Source organism: Palaemon carinicauda, chromosome 7 (genome assembly GCF_036898095.1).
Source record: "Palaemon carinicauda isolate YSFRI2023 chromosome 7, ASM3689809v2, whole genome shotgun sequence".
Lineage (NCBI taxonomy): Eukaryota > Metazoa > Arthropoda > Malacostraca > Decapoda > Palaemonidae > Palaemon > Palaemon carinicauda.
In genome coordinates, this window is record NC_090731.1 from 98,155,177 (window position 1) to 98,179,736 (window position 24,560).

Sequence of the window (24,560 nt, forward strand, 5' to 3'; positions counted from 1 at the left end):
ATTCTCCACAAAATTGGCCAGTGCACACTATCAAAGGCTTTTCCATAGTCCACAAATGCCATCACAAGTGGATTTCTATAGTCTATGGATTGCTGTACTTGTCTCAAAATGAAAATTTGGTCAATACAACTACCTTTTCGAAATCCTGCTTGTTTATCTCTCAGCTTTTCATCAATCTCTCTCTCTTTTTGCTTTACAAGAACCACTTTATACATTCTCAAAAGTGTTAGAAGTGTAATGCAGTCAGTCAGGTCTCCAAACTCCCATCCATCAGGTTTGGCCTCTTCATGCCACATTCTACAAAATAATCTTGTAAGCATTCTGGGGGTCACTTCATTTTCAGCCAGTAACAACTCGGCAGTTATTCCATAGTAACCAGGGGTTTTCATCTCCTGAGTTTTTCTATAATAGTTTCAACTTCAAACACGCTGAATTCATTCATGGGCACATCAAGGTCTTCCTTAGTTTCAGGTATATCAATCAAATTATTCCCTTCGTATCTCATATTCATGACCTCACTTAGTATTCCATCCAATGTTGCCTTTGTTCATCCTCTATTGTTAAAACTGATCCATCTCTCTTTTTGATGGATATATGCTGCTGCTTCTTTGCCTCCATAGAGATTTCATTAATAATTCCTTGAGCGATTCTTACCCCATAGCACCTCCCTGAATTCATAGCTGTGTCAGCCTTATCAGCTTTCCTGAATATTCACTCCAGCCATTCTTGGCTTTTCTTTTGACCTCACTATCAATACTAGAATATCTAAGGATACAAAATTAATTCGTTCTGGAGTATCTTTCACAACATGATTTTTTCGAATAATGAGTTGTTATAAAACACCTAATTCATTCAAAGCCCTACGAAAACACCACATTAAATTTTATAATAAAGGTAAAACTAGAATGAAATACAGCCAAATACACTTGAATCATTCAATATACCTAACCTAACTGTTAATACCTGCAAATGAAGTAGATATGATACATGATACAATAATAAATGTAAAATATTACGAATATGTGGAACCTTACCATTTGACTGTGGCGATGTTCAAAAGAGAAAGTTGTGGCAGAGAAGGGTAAACGGCATAAACCATTAACAAATGGCAGAAAACCTTAACACAACTTCCCGAAACAAAAGTTTCTTCCTTTTCATTTTTTTTCACTTTACATTTTGCACTTTGAAAATTTTATCAACTTCTTCGTTGACCATCACCTTGGCTTACTAACGGCCTCTTTTAAAAATAACGATCCAAAGAAGCTTGTTTCTGCCCAATTTCTAAAATATTCCTGAAATGACAGGGGCAAATGTCATTAATCTACGCAAGACGACAATCTCTGCAAACCTTTTTGGGGTGTTTCTTTTCTATGAAATCTGCCACTAAATGATACGAAGATAGCATCTCATATCCTCCTCCTCAATGCCAGAGAACTGTTCTTGAACAATGTTCAGTGACATGGCCTCCAACTCCTTCAGGTTGTACGTCGTAAGCTTCTCTTGGTGCTCCTCGAGAAGCTCATTAATGTCGTCCTCACAGACGATCAGCCACACGGACCTCCCAAGTAAAACAATTTCCTCAACCGCAGGTTGCAGAACAGGTTCAGGATCGTCAATGCTTTGGCTTCCCCTTTAGCTAGGCCTACATTGAATCCCTTGAAGTCTCAGGCAGAAACAGCATCAAGCCACAGCTTCTTACAAGAATTCAAGGTGTGCCTAAAAAAAACCTCCTCACAACATTGATATGCTCTTTCAAAATTCACAAAGGGTGAAATTTGTGCTGTCAGTGATTTCAAAACATCTCTTCATATAGAACTTCTTGAAATTCCAAATCACTTGCTAATATGATGAGCTGGATATTAGGGGTGGTGTTAGGCGGAAGGAAGAGAACCTTGACAAAGGAATATTCTACGAGGATATCATCCTCGAGACCAGAAAGCTGCGTAGGGGCATTGTCCAACACCAGGAGACATTTCAGAGGGAGGTAGTTCTTTTCCAGATTATTTTTAACAGTAGGAACGAAACAAGAGGTTTACCCAGACTTTTGCATCACCGGAAGCTTCTCTTTATGCACTTTGTGGGACTTGAAGGCTTGAAGACTAGCACTTTGTGGGACATGAAGGCTTGAAGACTTTCCGAATGATAAACCAGTATGGACTTACCCTACAATCCCTACTGGCAATGGCACAGAGTGCAAACGTAGGGAATAGGACAACTGGCTACAACCCATCTGGATGTGGCCAGCAAGTTAGGTCTCTCAGAAAATACTTAGATATATCAAATCTCAATTAAGCACTACTAACAAGAAAACAATGCTAACCCTGATTATAATGCACTTGTCCGAAATCTTACAAGGATTTTGAACAAAACCCTGGAAATAAATATTGAATTAATTAAACAGAATTAAGTGAGCTATTAACATTTGATAATTTTTTATAGTATTAGGTTTAAACTGAAATGCATCAAAATTTTAAAAGGATATGGAACAAAGGGGAATTTGCATGCTACGTATTGAATTAGTTAATATTAGAATTAAGAATGCTACTAACAATTTATATCTTGTTATATACTTTTCGGTTTAAACTGAAATGCAATTCTATAATCCTTCGCCCTATACATCAGTGTTTGGTATCGAAATGAATAACTTTTCAACCTCTCTCTCTTTAAACATAATGCACTTTGATATCACTATTCATATTGCTATTTGCCAGATCAACTGACTCATATATGCTGACGGCAGAATTTGGCTGCACGTGTTTCTCTTGGTAGATCTAATAATTCAAGCGACTTAAAGAATTGTCATTTTTATGAGACTGCTTTGCCTTAATCTCATGAGTATAGCTGGTGTATCTCGAGTAGATAGGGTTAGGAACAAAGTAATGAGGGTGAGAATGGGTGTAAAAAATGAGTTAGCAGCTAGAGTGGATATGAATGTGTTGAGGTGGTTTGGCCATGTTGAGAGAATGGAAAGTGGCTGTCTGCTAAAGGTGATGAATGCAAGAGTTGATGGGAGAAGTACAAGAGGAAGGCCAAGGTTTGGGAGGATGGATGGAGTGAAGAAAGTTCTGGGTGATAGATGTGAGAGAGGCAAGAGAGGGTGCTAGAAATAGGAATGAATGGTGGGCGATTGAAAGAATTCCAGTAGGCCCTGCTGCTTCCTCCGGTCGCCTTGGATGACAGCGGAGGTAGCAGCAGTAGGGGATTCAGCGTTATGATGCCTCATCTGTGGTGTATAACAGGGAAGGGTGGACTGTGGCACGTGCCTTGGTATATGTAAGATTTAGATGTGGTTCGAGAAGGTAATCTTAATTCTATATGTGTGCAAGGAGGAGATCGTGTAGGGCAAGAATTCACGTAACAAATGGTGAAAGGGTAAAAAGTATATATGAACATTCACATACTGCTGAGAAAAAGGAAAGGTAATGTTGAGAATAAAGGTGAAGGCTACGTAAAAAATGGAAACAAACATCTGTAATGATTAATGAGTATTTATCAAATGTAAATGTAGCATGCCAAGGAGTCATGCCTAGTCATAGCACTCGGCAAAAATAACCGAGGCGGAAACGTATGGATTTGTCTGCATACCTCTCCAATCATAAAACTTTAGAAGAACTGGGGATTCCTGTTGATATTCAAACTTGGGAGTCTGAGAAATTCCTTCTTGCCACCATTTTTTTGTCAAGTATATGTCATTCTTGCTGAGATGCACAGTGGCATACATCCTTTTATCTATGCACTACTTCCAAATAAACAATGCGCAATCTATGATAATTTTTTTTGTATGCTTTTAGGAATTCAACAAAGCTTACAGCCGGAAACAATATACTGTGATTTTGAGATAAGTAATTTCAAAAATCTTCAATATCATTTCCCATCTGATATTAGAAGATGCTTTTTCCACTTAGTTCGAAATGTCTACAAAAAATTAACATCTATGTTCGTGCTAAAATAATAACTAATACAGCATTTGTTCCACTTGATCATTTTACAGCAGCTATTATGGATCTTACAGATGAACTTCAAGAACTGGATTGGTTGAAAGACAATTATGTTGGAAGAATGGACCAAAGGGAAATTGCCGGACGTCCTCCCCTTTTCCGTTAAACATGTGGAACATTATCAATGCTCCATAAATGACGAGGATAGGACAAACAATCGTGCGGAAGCTGCTCACCGTGGGCTGCAGAACAACTAAGGATGCAACACCCAACTACATGGAAGTTTATCGATAGTTTGTAAAAAGAGCAACAAGGAAGAGATCTTCATTACGAACAGTTGATAGCTGGTCAAACGCTATCAATAAAACTGAAAAAGTTCCAAAAAGCAGATGTGCGTATAAAATCAGTAGTTATGAAGTTTGAGAACAGATATATTCTAGAATATTTGCTAGGAATTGCACTAAACATTTTCTAGACATACAATTTAATCTCTTTGCAAAAATTATGTTTCTTTAAGCATTATTTTTACTTCAATATTTCAACTGTTTATTAAAATTTACCATTTATGTATTTTTCTTTAATTCCAGAAAACCTTTTGACAAACATTTTATGACTAAATATAAATGTACACACATTCATCATTCATATTACAAAATGAAAAAAAATTGATATAAGCTAGTGGTAAGGTGGTTGTGGGCAGTTGGCCTCTGCTTAGTTAGACAGTGGCCAGTTGAGCTACGGCCAGATGGGTTGAAAGCTAACTGTCCTAGACCCGCAAGGGTAAGTTGGACCTTCATAAGCTCATGCCGGGCAGCTTCTCTTCCGCCATGATATAGGTAGGACAAGGCATTTTTTTTTTTCCAAAAAGAGACCAGTTTCGTCACCACTGAAGACTTGTTGTGTAATGTATTCCTGGAAAGTGAACTCATCAAATTTCTAAACAAAGGCTTCAGCCACTTTCGTATCTGAGCTTCCACATGACGCACCACTAAGCCCTTAGATGATGTTTCTTTGATGGCTTCCTTCTGCTAAAGGAAGGTGCCTTTTGCTGACAGATTTTAACCACACTCCTTACCAATCACTCTCAACTGCACGTCACCCACACACTTCTTGATTACCTCTAGGTTTATCTCCATAGTAAGCATTCTCCTCTTTTCTTGAACACTAGAAAAAAATTCTTGGCACCCATGGCTACAGAATTATGGGTTGAATAAACCATTACAAAAACTATAAGTACAAAATTGAAATCAACATGAATTCAATCTGAACGATAGCGAATACCAAAACAAAATAGTCGAGGGATGCCGGCAGATGCATGATGCATGCAGACCAATAGGCGAATAGAATCTTAGAGTGGTAAATATTTTTGCCTCTGACCATCAGTTTTGCGATGCCAGGGCAATTTACTCTGAAAATTAGTGATTTTAAAATTCTATCTCTTCCCTTAATAATTAGGCTAATATGAAGACCCTGGAATACTACCCTACATAGACCTGATGTAGACCTCCAATAAAAGTTTTTTTTTTTCCAAAGTTATTTTTTGGCTAGATAAGAATTTTTTTCATTATGGTAAAAAAAACTAAAAATCAGGGGGGGGGTAATTAAGAAAAAATGGTAAAAGAAATTGGGAAAAAAGGGAAACATTAGATTGTTTAATAACCTCTCAAGTTATATACCAAATTTCAAAGCTATATCTTTAAAACTAAGGGAGAAGACAGAATCTGAAGGTCAATAAGTATAGTTTTGAGATAAATTCAAAGCTTTTCTTAGTATTTTTACAAAGACAATATGAATAAATCATGATTATTATGAATTTTATGTTCCTCTTTGGATATAATTAAACCAAAAATTTTTTTATTTATCACTTCAATCATAAATGAAGATCCCATTGCTCAATATCTTGTTTCTTTACGGGAGATGGTCGCTCCTTCGTCATCTCTATCCTTCACTAACTCCACTAATTTTGCCAATATTACCCAGCGTCTGAACTCCTCTTCGAGCTAATTTTCTTCTTTACATTAGCGAGATGTTGAAATTGTATTTTTCTCTTTGGCACGATGAAAATTTTGCCAAAACCAACTAAATCAGACGTAAAAACAAGCGAGTATTAGGTCAAACTCAAACGTGTACTATGAGGTTTGTGCTATGGCTGAAGGCCAAACGGTGTAACTATCATGCAATACATCGTCTTGTGACTCATGGAATCTATACAGATGCCATTGCTCACAATTTGTTTTATATTTAAAAGTTATTATCTAAATATACGATAACAGAAGAAACTGCATTTTCTTGTAGGGAACAACGTTTTTGGTTTATTGAGTTACCTTTACTAATTACCCTGTAACTATGAAAGTAGGAGGAATTTTGACAAAATATTTCTTGTACGCCTTCTCCATTGCCAAACCGAAGCTCAGCATCTATACAGATGCCATTGCTCACAATTTGTTTTATATCAAAATGTAATAATTATCAAAATTTACGATAACAGAAGAAACACTGCATTTTCTTTTAGGGAACAATGTTTTTGGTTTATTGAGTTACCTTTACTAATTACCCCGTAGCTATGAAAGTAAGATTAATTTTGCAAAATATTCCTTATACGCCTTCTCCATTGCCATACAAAGCTCTTGTGTTTTTCTTCCTATAACCCTTTATATTGGGATACCAGCTGAGACCCTTATCTTAGCACTTGCTATGCTCATGAACACACTTAATCAAATGAACATATTTAAGAGGAATTCCATAATAACGCAGGGCTCTCCCCAATATTGGCCGGTGCACACTAACAAAGGCTTGTTCATAGTCCAAAAATGCTATCAAAAGTATCTTTCTATATTCTACACATTGCTGTACCATATATCTTAAAAAAAAAATTTGGTCAGTAACACTCCTACCTTTTTGAAATCCTGCTTGTTAATATCTCAGCTTTTCATAAATATTTTTCTTTAGTTTCTTTAGAATGAGCATACATATCTTCATAGCTGACGCAAGTGCGATGCCTCTATAATTATTGTAATGTCAGATCTGTTTTTTTATATTTTCACCAACATTCCTCAGGGTTTGCCTTCTCATACACATTCTACAAAATAATCTTGTAAATATTCTGGGGAGTCACTTAATTTTTGGCCAATACCAACTCTGCATTTATTCCACCTAATCCAGGGGCTTTCAAACGTTTTAATTTTTTAATGATAGCTTTGACTTCAAACATAAACTTCGTTCATGGGCACACTTTAAAAAATCGAAAATCGTTTTATTGATTCTATGTATGCATAAACATATATTCTCTCCAGAAGTTTCAGACAATTATTTTTCCAAATAACGAAGATATAGCAGTCTTTGTATGATGACGTCATGCGTCGTCTGCATGACTGAGTTTCACAGATTCATCTTTGTGTTTATTTTTTACATAAAAGATTTTTTCACTTATGTTTCGAAATCTCGTATGTCTGGCAGAAATGGAAGGCATTGGTAGAAGGCAGGTGAAAGATCTACATCCTGGGAAAACAGCAGCCAGAAATTCCAAAGACGTATAGAAGTTATAATACATGTGTTAGTTTACTTGCAGTTCGTACTTACATTGTGTTTTCACAACGTACTCGGGAATTTTATAGCAAGGCCAATATATATATACATATATATACATATACATACACATACACATACATATATATATATATATATATATATATATATATATATATATATATATATATATATATATATATATATATATATATAGTGCCAGACGTGGTTTCTTCCCGTTCGTCGAATTTCGTACCTGAAAAAACCTTACCATATGTTTCCTGACCTCTAGAAAAAAAAGTAGCATTATTATTATGAAATTTACTCAAACGGCTTACCTAGTCAATATTTTGTTGGGCTAAACTCGTTTTCTACAGCTAAACGAAGTCTGTTGGGGATACTTTCAATTAAATTCTGACAAATCCGGGGTTCGATGCCTTCCCAATGCTTTTTGATCACGTCAGTAAGCTTTGAAACTGTTGAGACATTTTCGTCCTCAAGGCGTCTTTTGATAATTCCCCAGAGATTTTCGATAGGGGAAAAGTCGGGGCTATTTGCTGGCCACTTAGGTAGATATTTTATGCCACAATCTTTAAACCAAACCTTGAAAAGAGGGGTCCAATGGCAGGTAGCCCCGTCTTGCTGGAGTATATCACAGTTTGTCTTCTCAAAAGACGACTCCCAGTGGAGATTGAGCACTTGATAATAAATGTTTTGATTCACACGTTCACCATTAACAAATACACAAAGATTCCCTACCCCACCATACCCATACTTCCCCATACCATAACCTTTTTAGGGAATTTTTCAACCTGATGCACGAGCCTGGGATCGAATTTGTTCATTCGTGGTGACTGCCAAACTTTCTTTGGATGGCCATCACTACCACAAAAGGTTGATTCATCAGTGAATAATACACGTTTCCACTCTTCAATACCCCAATCTTTGTATGTTTTGAAAAAAACTTCTCTTTGAAGAGCATGGTCGGCGGATATACAGGGCTTTTCTGGGGCTTTGACGTTCTTGAAACCTAAGCGGTTGCTTAATGCCCTTCAAACAGTTCGAACACACATCTAACAACTGAGGATTTTTTTCTTTCAACTTTCTTGCTGTTAATGAAGGGTTAGCCTCAGCTTCACGATTTAACACTTTAAGGGTCAACTCATTCAATTTATAGTCCGGTCTCTTGGCCTTCTTGTGCTCGGGTACCTCGCACCTTGAACTTGGCGACGATGTTTCTTATTGTCCGAGGCTTCACACCAGTTTGAATGGAAATTTCCTTTGTTTGTGGCCCAATTTTATGGCATTCTATCACTCTAACAATATCATCGTGACGTGATCTTGGACCAGGCATAACTACAAGGGGGTTGGGGGGAGCACAAAAGGAAAAAACGCAAAAAAAATCTGACAACAATGGGTTTCACAAAAGTATCATTACCAGTTCAGAATTCACCACGAGGTACACTGAGAACCTCCACGCTTCCCACCCACGCGCAGGAAGCGGATGAGAAGGTTGCCAGCTAGCCTATTAATCACCAAGCATTTTTTGTCCCGATGATATATTCATAGCAACCCGAAATGGGCTTGGGTGTTTTACGTCCCAGATCCAATTTCAGGGCGGTAAAAACCTTCCGGCACTTTATATATACACACACACACACACACATATATATATATATATATATATATATATATATATATATATATATATATATATATATATATATATATATATATATATATAATATACATATATTACTATATATATAATATATATATATATATATATATATATATATATATATATATATATATATATATATGTGTGTGTGTGTGTGTGTGTGTGTGTGTATTATAGCCACGAAAGGAAAAATGAAAAGATTTGATTGGAGTTAGTACTTTCATCCACTCAGGACATTATCAAACTCAACAATGAGAATACATATACAAAGACATCGTATTTATACAGGAGAAGGGGATCCAACAGCTGTCAGTTTCTTAATAATTCAGGAGAAGTCAGATTTTAGATAAAAGGATAATACTGGATTAATGGAAAAAAAAACCTGGGTTTAGATTCAAATTTCTACCTTGAGTACAGGAGATTAAAAAGGATTCAACAATATTCCTTTGGAAAAAGTAATTTTTCATGGATTACTTTTTCCGCCTTTGACCATCCAATTCTGTGACTTGACTCTAACCAGTGGGAGGCCAAGGAATTATTAAGAGAACCCCTGGAGACGGCCACCTGATGCTGTTTTAATCTGACTGGGATACTTTTGGATGTTTGGTCGACATAGAATAAGTTAAACTCTGAACAAGGAATGCTATATATTACATTATCATTATTTCCAGAACTATTCTTAATTAACATGTTTTTTAATGTACAATTATATTTGAACACTATATCAATGTCTAGTTTTTTCAAAAGTGGTATAAGTACTAACTCTAATCAAGTCTTTTTACTTTTCCTTCCGTGGTTATAATACACTTTATATTCACATGTCAGCTTTCGTGATTTCTACATACATACATACATATATATATATATATATATATATATATATATATATACATACAGTATATATATATATATTATATAAATATATTAATATATATATCGTCGTCGCCGGCGCCCACTCGTGTCCGAGTATTGGGTTTTGTCGTTAGCCATCAGCCTCCTATCTATGGGGCAGGTGCTTATGCCTGATGTGGCTGTTAAGTCCTAGTCTGTGGTGGAAGAGTCGCGGACAGTGTTCACAAGGGAGGGTAGGTGGTGGGCGGGGCTGTTCTAATCACTCTCTCCTTCTTCTCCTCCTAGCCTCCTCATTTTGTCTCCTCCTTTCCTCGAAGTCCACGGTGCCATGGTGTACTGTACTTCTCCAGGTTTTCCTGTCCCTGGCTGTTTCTTCCCATGAGGAAGGATCGATGTCAGTTAGAGCCAGAGTGCGCTTTAGTTGATCTTTATAGCGCATTTTCGGGGCTCCTCGTGGTCTAGTGCCCTGGGTCAGTTCTCCGTAGAATATTTTCTTTGGGAGCCTAGATGGATCCATCCTATACACGTGTCCTATCCAGCGGAGGCGGTGGTGGATGATGGTGGCCTCCACGCTGGTCAGCGAGGCACGTTCTAAGACTTCAATGTTGGTGGTGTGGCTCTCCCAGGGGATTTTCAAGATCTGCCTCAGTTTCATTTGTTGGAAGCGTTCTAGGTTTTTAATATCGTTTCTATATTGCGTCCATGTTTCACATGCATACAGGAGCGTGGAGAGGACTACTGCCCTAAACACCATTATTTTGGTGGTCATTGTCAGTGCGTGGTTGTTAAATACGCGGCAGTTGAGTTGGCCAAAGGCGGAGTGGGCTGCCCTGATCCTGTTCTCCACGTCCTTTTTGCTTGTGGGAGCTGATGTTAGGATGCTCCCTAGGTAGGAGAACTGGTCCACCTGTTCTAACGGATGGTCATTCATTGTGATATTGAAGTTTGGGAGCATCAGTCCAGGTGGATGTTAGACGAGGGTCTTGGTTTTATCTGTGTTGACTTGCATCCCAAAACGTTCGTAGGCAGAGTTGTATGCATCAGCTAACGACTGCAGGTCCTCTGCCGTCTGACCTGGGGTGGCATTGTCGTCAGCATACTGCAGTTCTCGCACTGCACACAAGGTGGTCTTGGTTCTGGCGCGGAGTCTGGCGAGGTTGAAAGCGCCTCCATACATGCGGAAACGTAGGTCGACTGAGGGTGTGTCTGGGGGAATCTCGTTGAGCATTGCTGCGGTGTATAGTGAGAAACACGTTGGGGCCAGAACACAGCCCTGCTTCAGGCCACCGTTCATGGGGAATGGGTCTGAAAGAGAGTTCTGGTGGCAGACTCTCCCAACCATTCCGTCATGGAGGGCACGCACCAGCTTGACAAAATCGGGTGGGAAGCCATATCTTTTGAAGACAGCCCACATGGCAGGTCGAGGTACTTTGTCGAAGGCCTTTTTCAAATCCCAGAAGATGAACATTATGGGCTGTTGTTGTTCGAGGCTCTTCTCTTGTAGTTGTCGCACACAGAAGATCATGTCTATGGTCCCGCGGGAAGGTCGAAAGCCGCACTGGGACTCTGGCAGGACGTCTTCTGCGAGAATAAGGAGGCGGTCAAGGAGAATCCGAGCGAAAATCTTACTCGCGATGCTTAGTAGTGATATTCCCCGGTAGTTGTTACAGTTCTCCCTGTCTCCCTTCTTGAAGATGGTAACGATGTTTGCATCGCTGAAGTTACTGGGGAGGGTCTTGGTCTCCCATATTTTCAGTATAAGAAGCATCAAACGGTTCCTCAAACCGGGCCACCGTGAGTGAGGAGCTCCAACGGGATGTTGTCTGGCCTTGGGGCTTTGCCGGGCTTCATGCGCTGCAGGGCCTTGTTGAAGTCATGGATGGAGGGTGGTAGTGCCATCCAGTGACGGACGGGATGCTGCGGGGTCATTCGCAGGAGATCGTCTGGGGTGTCTGCTTGGTCATTGAGGAGGTTCTCAAAGTGAGACCTCCACCTGGCCAGGATGCCCTTGCTGTCAGTGATGGTCGTGATCCCATCCGCGTCCTTCAGGCTGCCCACTGATGACCGTGTGGAACCGAATATTTCCTTTGTTGCTGCATAGAAGCTGCGCAGGTCACGTTGGTCAGCGAAACTCTGTATTTCTGCAGCTTTTCTTTGCCACCAGGTGTTCTGGGCTTCACGGATCCCTCTTTGGCAACCAGCTTCAGCCACCTTGTGAGCACATTTGTTAGCTGCTGTTGGTTGGTTTTCCAAAGTCAGGCGTGCTTGTCGTTTGGTTTCAATGAGAAGAGAGATGGTAGCATCATTCTCATCAAACCAATCCTGCCGTTTCTTGGTGGTGTAGCCTAGTGTTTCCTCCGCGGCACGGGCCATGGCGTTTCTGAGGGTGGTCCAGTGGTGCTCAACAGTGGCCTGACCCACGGGGTCTGCGAGGTGTTGTTCGCAGGCCTCCTTGTAGTTCTGTGCCACCTGTGGGTTGCGGAGCTTACTACAATCAAAGCGTTGGTGTGGTACGCTGTCAGGTGCCCTTCTGGGTGGTCGTAAGGTCGTCATGGAGAGTCGGGAGATGAGGAGTCTGTGGTCCGTCCAGCAGTCGTCCTCTTCGGGCATGGAGTGGGTGATGCGGATGTCTCCTCGGTCTCTGGCCCTGTTCAGGACGTAGTCCAGGGTGTGCCAGTGTTTAGACCGTGGGTGTCTCCATGTGGTCTTTTGTCGTTTTGATAACTGGAAGATGGTGTTCTGCACACAGACCCAGTAGGAGTTGGCCATTGGCGTTGCAATTTCCAATGCCATGGCGGCAGATGATCCCCTCCCACAGGCGATGGTCTTTGCCTACTCGGGCATTAAAGTCGCCAAGCACAACGAGCTTGTCATTGGCGGGCACTGCCTGGATGGTGCGGTCGAGCTAGGTGTAGAAGGCAGCTTTGTCATCATCAGTTGAGGTCATAGTCGGGGCGTAGACAGAGATCAGGGTGAGATGTCTGTCCCGCGTGATGGGGATGCGGACAGTCATCAGGCGCTCACTGATGGCCTTGGGAGCGAGGTTGTGCTGCTGCACTAGCTGGGAACGGATGGCGAAGCCGACACCGTGGATGCAAGGCTCCTCTAGGGCCTTGCCTTTCCAGAAGATGGTGTAGCCTGTTCCAGCTTCCCTGATGTTGCCCTCTTCGGGTAGTCTGGTCTCGCTAAGAGCCGCCACATCAACATTGAAGCGGGCTAGCTCCTTGCAGACGAGGGCTGTACGTTGTTCCGGGCGGTTGGTGTTCGTCACGTCTTGGAGGGTGCGGATGTTCCACGCACCTAAGGTTAGTATTTTTTTTCTTGTTGTTTCGACCGCATTAGTGGGATGTCCGCCAGCCGCGGTGAGATGACCAGACGGGTTTGCCGTGTCCGATGTTTACCCCACCTTTTCTAGGGGCCTCCCCATGTGGGGTGAGCTGCGGTGTCCTCAATATATATATATATATATATATATATATATATATATATATATATATATATATATATATATATATATATATATATATATATATATATATATATATATATGTATAATATATATATATAATCATATTTCCCATGTCAAAATCACCCTGCGTCCCAACACTAAGAAAAAGTTGTATAAGGGAGTTTGACCGCGGCCACTTGGTTTGACACCCCTGAAACACCGAACTATTTACATACAATCAGTCAAACTTACAAAAGATAGAATATAAACCTGCAATTACCATTCATAAGTAATACTTTATATTGCACTTCCTTTAATAAAATACAGTAGCAATTTATTAGTTTATTTTGGTAATCGGCTGACTCGCAAACCCTCTTTCTACAAGCAAACATGCCAACTAGCGGTCTCGTAGCAGACTACGCTATGACATTAATTAGTTGTTTATGCAGTATAAATCTATTTTCTCATATTTTGTTGATATTTTATAATAAAGCAATATATTAATAAAGACTTTGTTGCCTGAGTTTCAAAGTAATACAAATAGACAGGTGTCGAATACGACCTAGGAAAAAACTTCTGTTAGTTGAGTGCAGTATTACCAAGTTAGCAGAAAAGTAACTAGACCTAGAATAAAAAAAACAGTAGCAAAAGTATTCCACCTAAAAGATTTTCATGATGTCTTTGATCTGAAAATTTATAGGGTATATGGGGAATTTGGAAATATTACTAGAATTTTACCTCTACCAAATTCCCAGGAAGAACCTTCGGCAACACTGCTTTCATGTAAACAACATTTCAAACACCAAACACACAGTTTAGTGGAAACTACGACTAGTTTAGTGGTTTCTGATATGAATATGTAATAAAATTGATATTGGACACATAGCTAATTAATATTCACTTGAACATTTAATGATTACCCAAAATAAGTAAAGTTACAGTGTCAGACAATAAACGGATTTTGAGCGAAGCGAAAAATCTATTTTAGGGTGAGATGGCCATGTCGTCCTGATGGAAGGTTCCTTCAGTAGCTTCCTTTGGGTATATATAACTACTAAAATATTCCCAGAGAATTAAACTAAAGGTTTTCACAGAATTCCAACTTCTGGAGCGAGTATTCTAAGGGTTATCCCTTTAGAATATCGTATATCAACAGGGGGCGCATGCATTAACACGTCACATGGCCATCTGCACCCCACCTAGCGTTTACGCTTCAAGGGGGGAATGTGGCGAGGGAATGTGGGAAGAAACTGAGGTGCCGTTCCAAAGTTACCCTCCCTTCGTCACTGTTACGATACTCGCAACGTAAACAAACCCGCGCCATACTTGCGTGACGTCACGTCCGCCCACTTCATTCCGTTCTAGCTATAACCAGCCTCCGCGATACAATACAGCAGGGAGGGGCCTAGCAGGCTGAACTGGAACAGTTGGGTGGGTCCATTAGGACGACATGGCCATCTCACCCAAAAATAGATTTTTCGCTTCGCTCAAAATCCGTATTATGGGCTCAAGCCATGTCGTCCTGATGGAAGTGTACTGCAGTAGAGAATTAATGTATCGTGGATTTGTTCCCAATTCAATGCTTGGTACTCCGAATAAACGTTCCGTGGTCTGGTGACCAAAGAGACCGTGACATCTCCGTTAGATGTCACTACCCGAGGCATTACAATGACCTAGCGTCCCGCGCCCCTGGCGAGGAAGGTCCTAGTAGGACAAGAGGAACATCTCGAACTAATCTGACGAAGAAAGACTCGCCTGGATAAGAAATCGTGCCGGTCTCAAGACAGATCAGAGGGGTAAATATTTGTGTAGGAACAAATTTATACAATTAGGTGAGTACATAAGAGATACTAATCATAATAACTCTAGAATAGGTTCAGTAAAACGAGAACAGCAATATATTTTCATATAAAATTAGGAGCGAAAGAGAGACATGTTGCAAATAAAATAAATATTTTATTTGAAATTTGCATGGAAATATGAAAATTTGTGTACAATAATAAAATACAATAATAGACATAGATATGGTAAAAGATGGTGGTGCAGACTCTGAAAGGGAAACAATCATTTCTGTAATCACTAGTTCCCGAGGAACGTCAGTCTTTTAAGTCAAGATACACTTTATGTTCGAGAACATGTGGCACACGTGTACGAATCTATGTCGTTTCACCTTGGTAAAGGACAGTCCATTAGTGACACTAAGTGTCCCTTGAAATCACTATGTATTGCACTAGGGTCAACACAGGCACCCGTTTGAGTTAAAGTCCCGAAAAAACTCACTGTCCTACTCAGCACTAAACAGCAGGTTTCATCGAGCTACCTGCTGCCACCACGAATCGCTTGACTTCTTGCACCTGCTTCGAATAGTGTTTGAAAAACACTTTAGGGGACTTCCAGCCTGTGAAGGATCGGAGGCTTTCGAAGTCCATTCCTTGGAAGAAATTTAGGGAAGAGGCGACTTTCCTGGGATCGTGACCTGCGGGTGTACTGTCAGGATCCGCTCTGCGAATGAAGTAGGTGATTTTCGCTCTAAGTTGTTTTAGTGACAGGTCGCTGCCCGACGTTTCTCCTTTGAAAAGCTGTCCTCCACCGAAGTCTGAAGTTCTTAGAAGATAGACCTTAAGACTCTCCACTGGGCATAGAGAGACATCTTCCTTCAGGGGACAGATTCTCCAAGGGCCCCATCTTTTGGTGGGAAGTTCATTTTTAGCGAGAAACGTAGGGTCGGGGAAAAGGGTAAGTTCCCCCGTGTCGAGAGCAAAAAGGAAGATTACTTTCTGAGTCAAGTCCTTCAGAGGACAGGAATCAATGTCCAGGCTAGAGGCAAAATGAAGCACCTTATCCAGGGACCAGGTGATGGGTTTTGGTGGAGGTGCTGGACGGAGTCTAGCGCACGCCTTCGGTAGTTTATTGAAGATCTCGTTGGATAAATCTATTTGGAAGGCATATAGAAGTGGTCTGGTCAAGGCCGATTTGCAAGTGGAAATCGAGTTGGCTGCCAAGCCTTGTCCATGAAGGTGAATAAAAAAGGACATGCAAAAATCTATGGAGATTTCCGTAGGATTTTTTGCCTTGACGAAGGATACCCACTTCTTCCAGGATGATTCATATTGTCTTCTGGTAGACTTTGTTTTATATTCCTCTAGGAAGTCTAAACTTTTCTTCGAGATCCCAAACCTTTTCCTCACGGCTAGGGAGAGAAAATAATGAGATGAAGATCCTTGACTTTCTTTGATGAAGCGAAGACAGTCAACTTCTGCACCTGTTGGGAGAGAACTGGGCCCGGCAGAGGGATCAGCTTGGGCTGTAGCTCCAGGACTAGGGGGAACCAATTGCTCCGGGGCCACTAGGGCTGCTGTCCCTTTGAAGGTTCTCAGTTTGGAGAGTACTTTCAGCAGAAGGTTGGGTGGGGGAACAGGTAAATCTTGGACCATCTGTTCCAGTCCAGGGACATGGCGTCCACTGCTTCCACTTTGGGGTCCTCGTAAGGGGCCACATATCGAGAAGTCTCTCGTCGCGAAGAGGTCGATCTGTAGTTCCGGGACTTGACGAGAGATGAAGGAGAATGATCTTGCGTCTAGGGACCATTCCGACTCTATGGGGTTTGTCCTTGATAGAGCGTCCGCCGTCACGTTGCGGAATCCTTGTAGGTGAACTGCAGACAGGTGCCATTTTTTCCTGTCCGCTAGGCGGAAGATGGGTAATAACACCTGATTTAGGTGGGCGATCTTAAGCCCTGACGATTGAGACATCTGACTACCACCGAGCTGTCCAGAGTTAAGACGGATGTGTATCGAGGGACGCGGGGATAATTTCTTCAGGGTGAGAAGAACCGCCATGGCCTCCAAGATGTTGATGTGAAACGTCTTGAATAGGGGAGACCATGTTCCTTGAACTTGTCGTTGGTGGGAGTGGCCCCCCCAACCCTCCAGAGAAGCGTCCGTGTGGATGTTGAGTGATGGAGGAGGAAGTTGGAGAGGGATGGATCTTTTCAAGGTCCTTGCTTCTGACCACGGGCTGAGCAGGGAGCGAAGCCTGTTTGGTAGGGGTCTCATGAGGTCTCTTCGAGCGACGGATGCATTTCGTCTCCAGACTCCTGATGCATCCTTTAGCTGTGCTCATAGCACTGGGTTTGTCACTGAGGCGAACTGTAGTAAGCCGAAAACTTGCTCTTGCTGTCGTCTTGAGATCCGTTTGGATTTGAGAAGTCTTCTGACAGACCCTGCTATTTCTTTCCTTTTCTTTAATGGAATGGAAAGGTGGTGTGACTGAAGATCCCAATGGATTCCTAACCATTGGAACTTCTGAGCTGGAGCGAGGCGAGACTTCTTGGTGTTTATCTTGAAACCCAGATGTTCCAGGAATTGGGTTACTTTGCTGCAAGCTGTCAAACACCTTTCTAGCGAAGTCGACCAGACTAGCCAGTCGTCGAGGTAGGCCATCACTTGGACGCCCTGAAGGCGTAGCTGGTGGACGATCGTGTCTGCTAGCTTGGTGAAGATTCTCGGAGCCACGTTGAGCCCAAAGGGCATGGCTCTGAAGGCGTAGCTTCTTCGCTTGAGCCGGAATCCTAGGTAGGAGGAAGCGTGGTGGTTCATTGGGATGTGCCAGTAGGTATCCACCAGGTCTATTGAGACCATGTAGGCCTTGCGAGGCAGTAGGGCTCTTATTTGTTGAAGAGTCAGCATCTTGAATTTGTTGTTCACAATGAACTTGTTGAGGGGGGACAAGTCTAGAATGACTCTGAGTTTCTGAGTCCTTCTTGGGAACACAAAACAGTCTTCCCTGGAACCTAGTGGACTTTACCCTCTTGATCACCTTCTTGTCCAAGAGTTCTAGGACATATTCTTCCAAGAGGGGGGTTGATGGCTGGAAGAATTGGTGGAAGGTTGGAAGTGGTTGCGTCCAGCTCCAACCTAATCCCTTCTTGATGATGCTGTGTGCCCAAGGATCGAAGGTCCAGTGATCCTGAAAGAGGCGGAGTCTTCCTCCCACCGGAAGCACTTCATTGCTTCTGGTTTCCCAAGGACTTGCCACCTCGGCCGCTAGCTCCCCTTCCTCCTCTGCCCATGGAGGGGCGGCGCGAGGAGTCTCTGCCTGAGCCTCTACCTCTGGGACGAAAGGTACTTGACTGACGCTCGTAGGCAGAGGTAAAGGCCGGTGATTGTGACACCACCGGTTGGGGGACCAACTGAAAGGTCTGTTGTGGTTGAGTGACCACTTGGGCAGTAGCGGGAGGCAGAAACTGGAGTTTTTGTTGACGCTGCTGGGGTCTTGGTTTGGAGGATTTCCTCTTAGACTGAGGGCCTTCGTCCTGGGAGGATTTCCTCTTTCGCGACATGCCCCATTTGTTGAGAAGGTTCCGATTCTCAGAGGTGGCCTTGTCGACGATCTCTTTCACCAAGTTAAAGGGAAAAAGATGTTTACCCCAGATGTTGGAGGAGATGAGTTTCCGGGGTTCGTGTTTCACTGCCGCGTTGGCAAACACGAACTCTCTGCAGGTTCTTCTGGACCTGATGAAGCTGTACAGGTCCTTCATCACAGTCACTAAGTGGGTTTTTGCAAGAACCATATAGAGGTCTGGGACTCTAACGTCCCCAGCCATGACCTTGAGCTGAATCTGGTGAGACAGGGAGGCAGCCAGTCTCTCCTTGGTCTCTTGCTCCCGACGAAGGTGGTGGTCATTCAATGCTACGTCAGGGTCCAGCTTCCCAACCGTGAAGGTGTACAGGATATCTTTCCAAAACTTGTCGTCGGGGGGAAGGGCGAGGGAGAGGGGCCTACACTCCTCCAGGGTAGGACAGGGTTTTCCTTCTTCCACCGCCTTCATGACCGCATGAAAGGCTTTTTCCACAAAGGGGAAGGATGCGGAAGGGGGAGCAAGAAAGGACGGGTGTTTCTTGCTTAGAGATGGCATTTTCGAATTAGTAAAGCCGCGGCTCTTCAGGCAATCTGCCAGTAAAGCTTGGGCCTTTGAGTGATCGAACACGATCACCTCTTTGGCCTCAGTCTCCTCCTTGGAGGCCGGTTTGGTCTTAAGTCGGACGTAACAGTCCGGGTAAGCTTCGAAATTAGGGAAGAATTCCACTTCTTCCAGGAGGATAGACCCTAGCTTGTCATTTATGAATATCTTCTTCGGTTGCCTCAATTCCAAGAAACGGCTTGTAATCTGGGTGGAATGCTTACTAAGCTTCTCGTCCATTAAGGCCACCAATACCCGGATGGCATCTTCGGTGGCAGGCAGCAGGGGCTGCGGTGCGGCGGAGGTAGAGGGGACTGGCTCCTCGACCACTACGGGAGCTGCCAGAAGTGGAGGGGCGACCTCGCCCTCCGAATCAGGGATCCTCGCCCATGAGGGTCCTCTCGGTGTCGTCGGACGTGATCTTCTCCACCTCGTCTAGACTACACTTGCTAAGCGTAGTCTCGATGTCCGGTTCTACGGTCACTCGAACCAAGGGGATCTGATCCTGGGGGATCACAGAATCTGCCGACGCTTTCGGAAAAAGGATGGCCGTCATCTTCTCGTTGGGGAGATACGGCCCGGCAGCGTTTTTCTGGAAACCGCACACCCACCTGCGCAGTTTCTCTCGAGCATTGTCCCTGGCTTCTAAGGACGGGGGGTTGACAAACCCCTCGTCAAGGAGGCCTTTGCAGACTGGGCAGGAGACTGGATCTCAGTACTTGAGGTTGCCCCTCTTTGCCGTACAGGGGGCGTGAGTCCGACACACACCGTGCCCGTAAAAGTCCGGGCGGCGGACCGAGCAGAAGGGGCTTTCACATTTCACGTACTCCTCCTGTAAAAGAAAAAGAACACGAGTACATGGAAATAGTCATGACTTACATTACTCTTAAATTAAGATTCCTTAATCTAATTCTTAAACTTAGAATTGTGTAATGTGAGCTCTGGATAGGTGAGCTAGAAAAGAAGTAGGAAGACACATACTTGTGAATCACGTCCAGCCAGGTACCGCAACCTTTTCTGCTGGCAATTCCTTAGAACCTGAGGTTATAGGAGAGGGAATGGTATCCCTATAGGGAAGCCAGACTAGGCTTCCTTATAATGGAATTGTCTGCAGGGTAGAGAAGGTCTGAGATCGTTCAGAACTTAGATAAAGGAGGGGAAATAGGATAAACCCCTCAATATTTGGGAAGGTCCCGGTAAGAGAGTGCACTGAGAATCACAGAGTATGCTGTAAACATTGTATGGTACACTCATACAGCTCAGACACTGTCTTCAGGGTATGAAACAGAAAAGAAGATCAGTCTGGCTATATGGATGTATAGGTCGACTGCCGGCACGGGGCCGGCAGCCGGGGGGAATGGGTGCTTGTCCCTGGAAGCCGCGGAGCGTTGCCGGCAAGCCGGAGGCCTGGTCCGGCAGGGTGAATCCATCAAGGCTACGCACTGAGTAGCAGAGAGGTAGAAAACACTTATAGGGGCGACCGCCAGCACGGCGGCAGGTCGGAGGCCTCCGGCAGCCGGCGATGGTGAACCTAACTGGGTACATAAGATGGAAGGTGTCTGAGAAGCCGGCGGCAGGCTGGCGCCATAGTTGGTCCTCAGACAGGAGGTCCTCTGAAGTAGGAAGGTCACCGGGTGTTCTGGCGACTAGCGGCGGCCCCCGGCAGCTGGCAGGGTGTTGCCTTAGGTAATCCTGAGATAGGAAGGTCCTATGTAGTAGGGAGTCACCTGGCGTGCCGGCAGCAGTCGCCGGAGGCAGTGGACCAGCACCATGATAGGAGAGAGAAAGATAAGGAGGGAAGGAGGAAGGGTAATGTCTGATACACAACCGGCTTTCCTCTGGAAGGAGTGATGGGGGGGGACTTTATCATCCGACGGCAGGGAGCCGAAAGACGGCTGGGTGCCTAAGGTAATCCAAGGGAGGATCAGAGAACACTCTAGACAGGGGGGGGGGAGGGTGATCTCCTGCCGGTAGGGCAGTCGCTAACACAACCCAATAGTTCGACTATGAGGGGGAAGTGTAGCAGAGCGGCCACCCAGGCCGGAGAGCGCAGCTTAACCTACAATTCTCCGAGGGGGAATTGTAGGACAGCGGACAGGGGTGTGAAGGCAAGCTGACACAAAGAATAGAGTGGGGTAGGGGAGTGAGGGGTGAGGGGGCAGAAGGGATCGCGACCCTAAAGCTCCCAGAGGGTGGGGGAATCTGTTTTCTATACTACCCAGGTAGGAGAGAAGCGCTCTCCAACCCTAGGGTAGGTTAGCTCAGAGTAGGAACAGAACTGGTGTACTGTCCTAAACTATAATAAAACAGAGACCCCCCAAGGCCTAACCTAAACCAGGAGATCTCCTCCTAGATTAGGTAAGGCTGGGGATGCATATCGCTAGGCTACAGGAGGAAGGGACGAGTCCCAACCAAGAGCAGTCTAGGGGGGGGAGGGCTATTCCTAAAAATGAAGATTAAATAACCCAAGATAAATTTAGTTATGAGGCCGGGTAAGGGTATGCTGGCTATCTAAGCCTATATCTTCATTAGCGCAAGCACTAGGAACACTTATTACATCATGCTGAAGCAAACATGAACACTAGGCTGCGGCCTATGCTAGGCTGAAAGGCTAGTATGGGGTCGCCGAAGATAACTATCGGCATAATATAACTTATTCCTAATAATGATGACTAAATAACTAAGGATTTATCATAGTTAAAAGGCCGGGTAAGGCTGTTCTGGCGATTTATCATAGTTAAAAGGCCGTGTAAGGCTGTTCTGGCTATCTAAATAACGCATGCAAGCGAACAGCAGCGCCGTAAAATGGAGTCCCAGGGGAAGGCACAGCTCAGCCACAAAACACAAGATTTTAGCGTAAAAAATCTTTAGTCGACGGCCAGAGCTTATTTAAACAATACAAGAACCTGGTACTCAACTTTCCAGAAGAAGGCGAAGTAGAAGGCTGAGACATCTTGAAGGATTCACACAATAAACAGTGATAAAAGGGAACAAACCAAAGGGCGTTATCGCTACTAAGAAAGGAATGGAGTGGGCGGACGTGACATCACGCAAGTATGGCGCCGGTTTGTTTACATTGCGAGTATCGTAACAGTGACGAAGGGAGGGTAACTTTGGAACGGCACCTCAGTTACTTCCCACATTCCCCCTCGAAGCGTAAACGCTAGGTGGGGTGTGCATATGGCCATGTGACGTGTTAATGCATGCGTCCCCTGTTGATATACGATATTCTAAAGGGATAACCCTTAGAATACTCGCTCCAGAAGTTAGAATTCTGTGAAAACCTTTAGTTTAATTCTCTGGGAATATTTTAGTAGTTATATATATCTAAGGGAAGCTACTGAAGGAACCTTCCATCAGGACGACATGGCTTGAGCCCAAAAATCACGCTAGAGTTGCTGACTAGGGATTTATGCTAAGTTTTTAAAATCCTCATTTTTTTTTTAACTGCCTTACAAATTTATATATGTGTATATATATATATATCTATTTATACAGTAGACCCCGGCATACGGCGTCCCCAGCTTACGTTTTTTTCACGGTACGGTGAGGAATACTATTTTATTCGTCCCCTCGTTACGACATTTTCCCCACTTTACGGCATCGAATTCCGAAACTCAAATTTGGCGTTTTCTACGCGTACAACTGTGCGAATCAGTAGCTTACCACCACGCTCATACGTCACTGCATACGTCACTAAGAAGCTGGTCTGCTATTGGTCGGCGTCATGGCGTCACTAAGATGCCGATACGCTATTGGCCAAAAATCCTCCCACAATGCTTGAGAGATGCTGCCTCTCTCTCTCTCTTTGTCATTCGCGCGCTCAGTTCAAAATCTCGTGTGCGTTTCGTAAAGACTTGATCTCATGTGAGTGCTTGCGATATTGTTATTTTTTGTGCATTTTAGTGCTTAATTATAACTTTAATGCATTAGCCATGGATCCCAAGATTGCTAGTGATGTTAAAGGCAGAAGTAAGAAGATGATAACTATGGAAACGAAGCTGGAGATCATAAAGAAATATGAAGAAGGCATGTGCATCATTACCCTCGCTACTATGTACGGCCGTAACCAATCTACAATTGGTACAATTATTAAGAATAAGGAAGCCATTAAAGCAAGTAAGTCTTCTAAAGGCATGACTGTCCTTGCCAATGGAAGGACCTCAATCAACGATGAGATGGAGAGACTCCTTCTTCTGTGGATTAAAGAGAAGGAAATCGCTGGTGATACATTCACGCAATCAGTAATTTCGCACAAGGCGAGCGCCATCTTTGCCAATCTCGTGGAAGCCCAGTGAGACGGCGGAGGCGAAGGAACATCACAGCAAGCCCCCCAAGAGTTTAAGGCTTCTCATGGGAGGTTTGATCGGTTTAGGAAGAGGACTGGTATTCACTCAGTCGTCAGGCATGGAGAGGCGGCCAGTTCTGACAAGAAAGCAGCAGAAGAATTCCTCAAGAAGTTTGAGAACGTAATTTCCAGAAAAGGCTACATTCCTAAGCAAGTTTTTAACTGCAATGAAACCGGCCTTTTCTGGAAGAAAATGCCCCGCCGTACATATATCACAGCTGAAGAAAGGAAACTTCCTGGCCATAAACCAATGAAGGACAGACTAACGCTCGCATTTTGTGCAAATGCCAGTGGGGACTTAAAAATTAAGCCCCTACAGGTATACCACTCAGAAAATACTCGTGCCTTCAAGGCACAAAATATCACTAAGGAGAGGCTCTCGGTATTTTGGAAGTCTAATGCCAAGGCCTGGGTCACGAGGACCATATTTATTGAGTGGATAAACGTCTGCTTCGGTCCTGCTGTCAAGAACTATTTAGAAGAGAACGATCTTCCTCTGAAATAACTCCTGGTGCTGGACAATGCCCCTGCTCACCCTCCTGGCCTCGAGGACATCATTCATCCTGACTTCTCCTTCATTAAGGTTCTCTATCTGCCACCAAACACCACCCCTCTCCTCCAGCCTATAGACCAGCAAGTGATTGCCAACTTCAAGAAGATTACAAGGCATCTGTTCAGAAGATGCTTCGAAGTGACTGAAAGCACTCAACTCACCCTCCGTGAATTTTGGAGGGAGCATTTTGACATCGTTCAATGCCTGAAGATGATCGACACAGCTTGGAATGAGGTTTCACTGCGCACCTTGA

The 24,560-nt window shown here is 43.4% G+C and overlaps 1 protein-coding gene across 3 annotated transcripts in view; it reads right to left on the reverse strand.

Moving 5' to 3' along the window:
- Positions 1 to 24,560, reverse strand: part of LOC137643975 (la-related protein 1B-like) — a 798,692-nt gene that overhangs the window by 528,701 nt on the left and 245,431 nt on the right. The window lies entirely within an intron of this gene.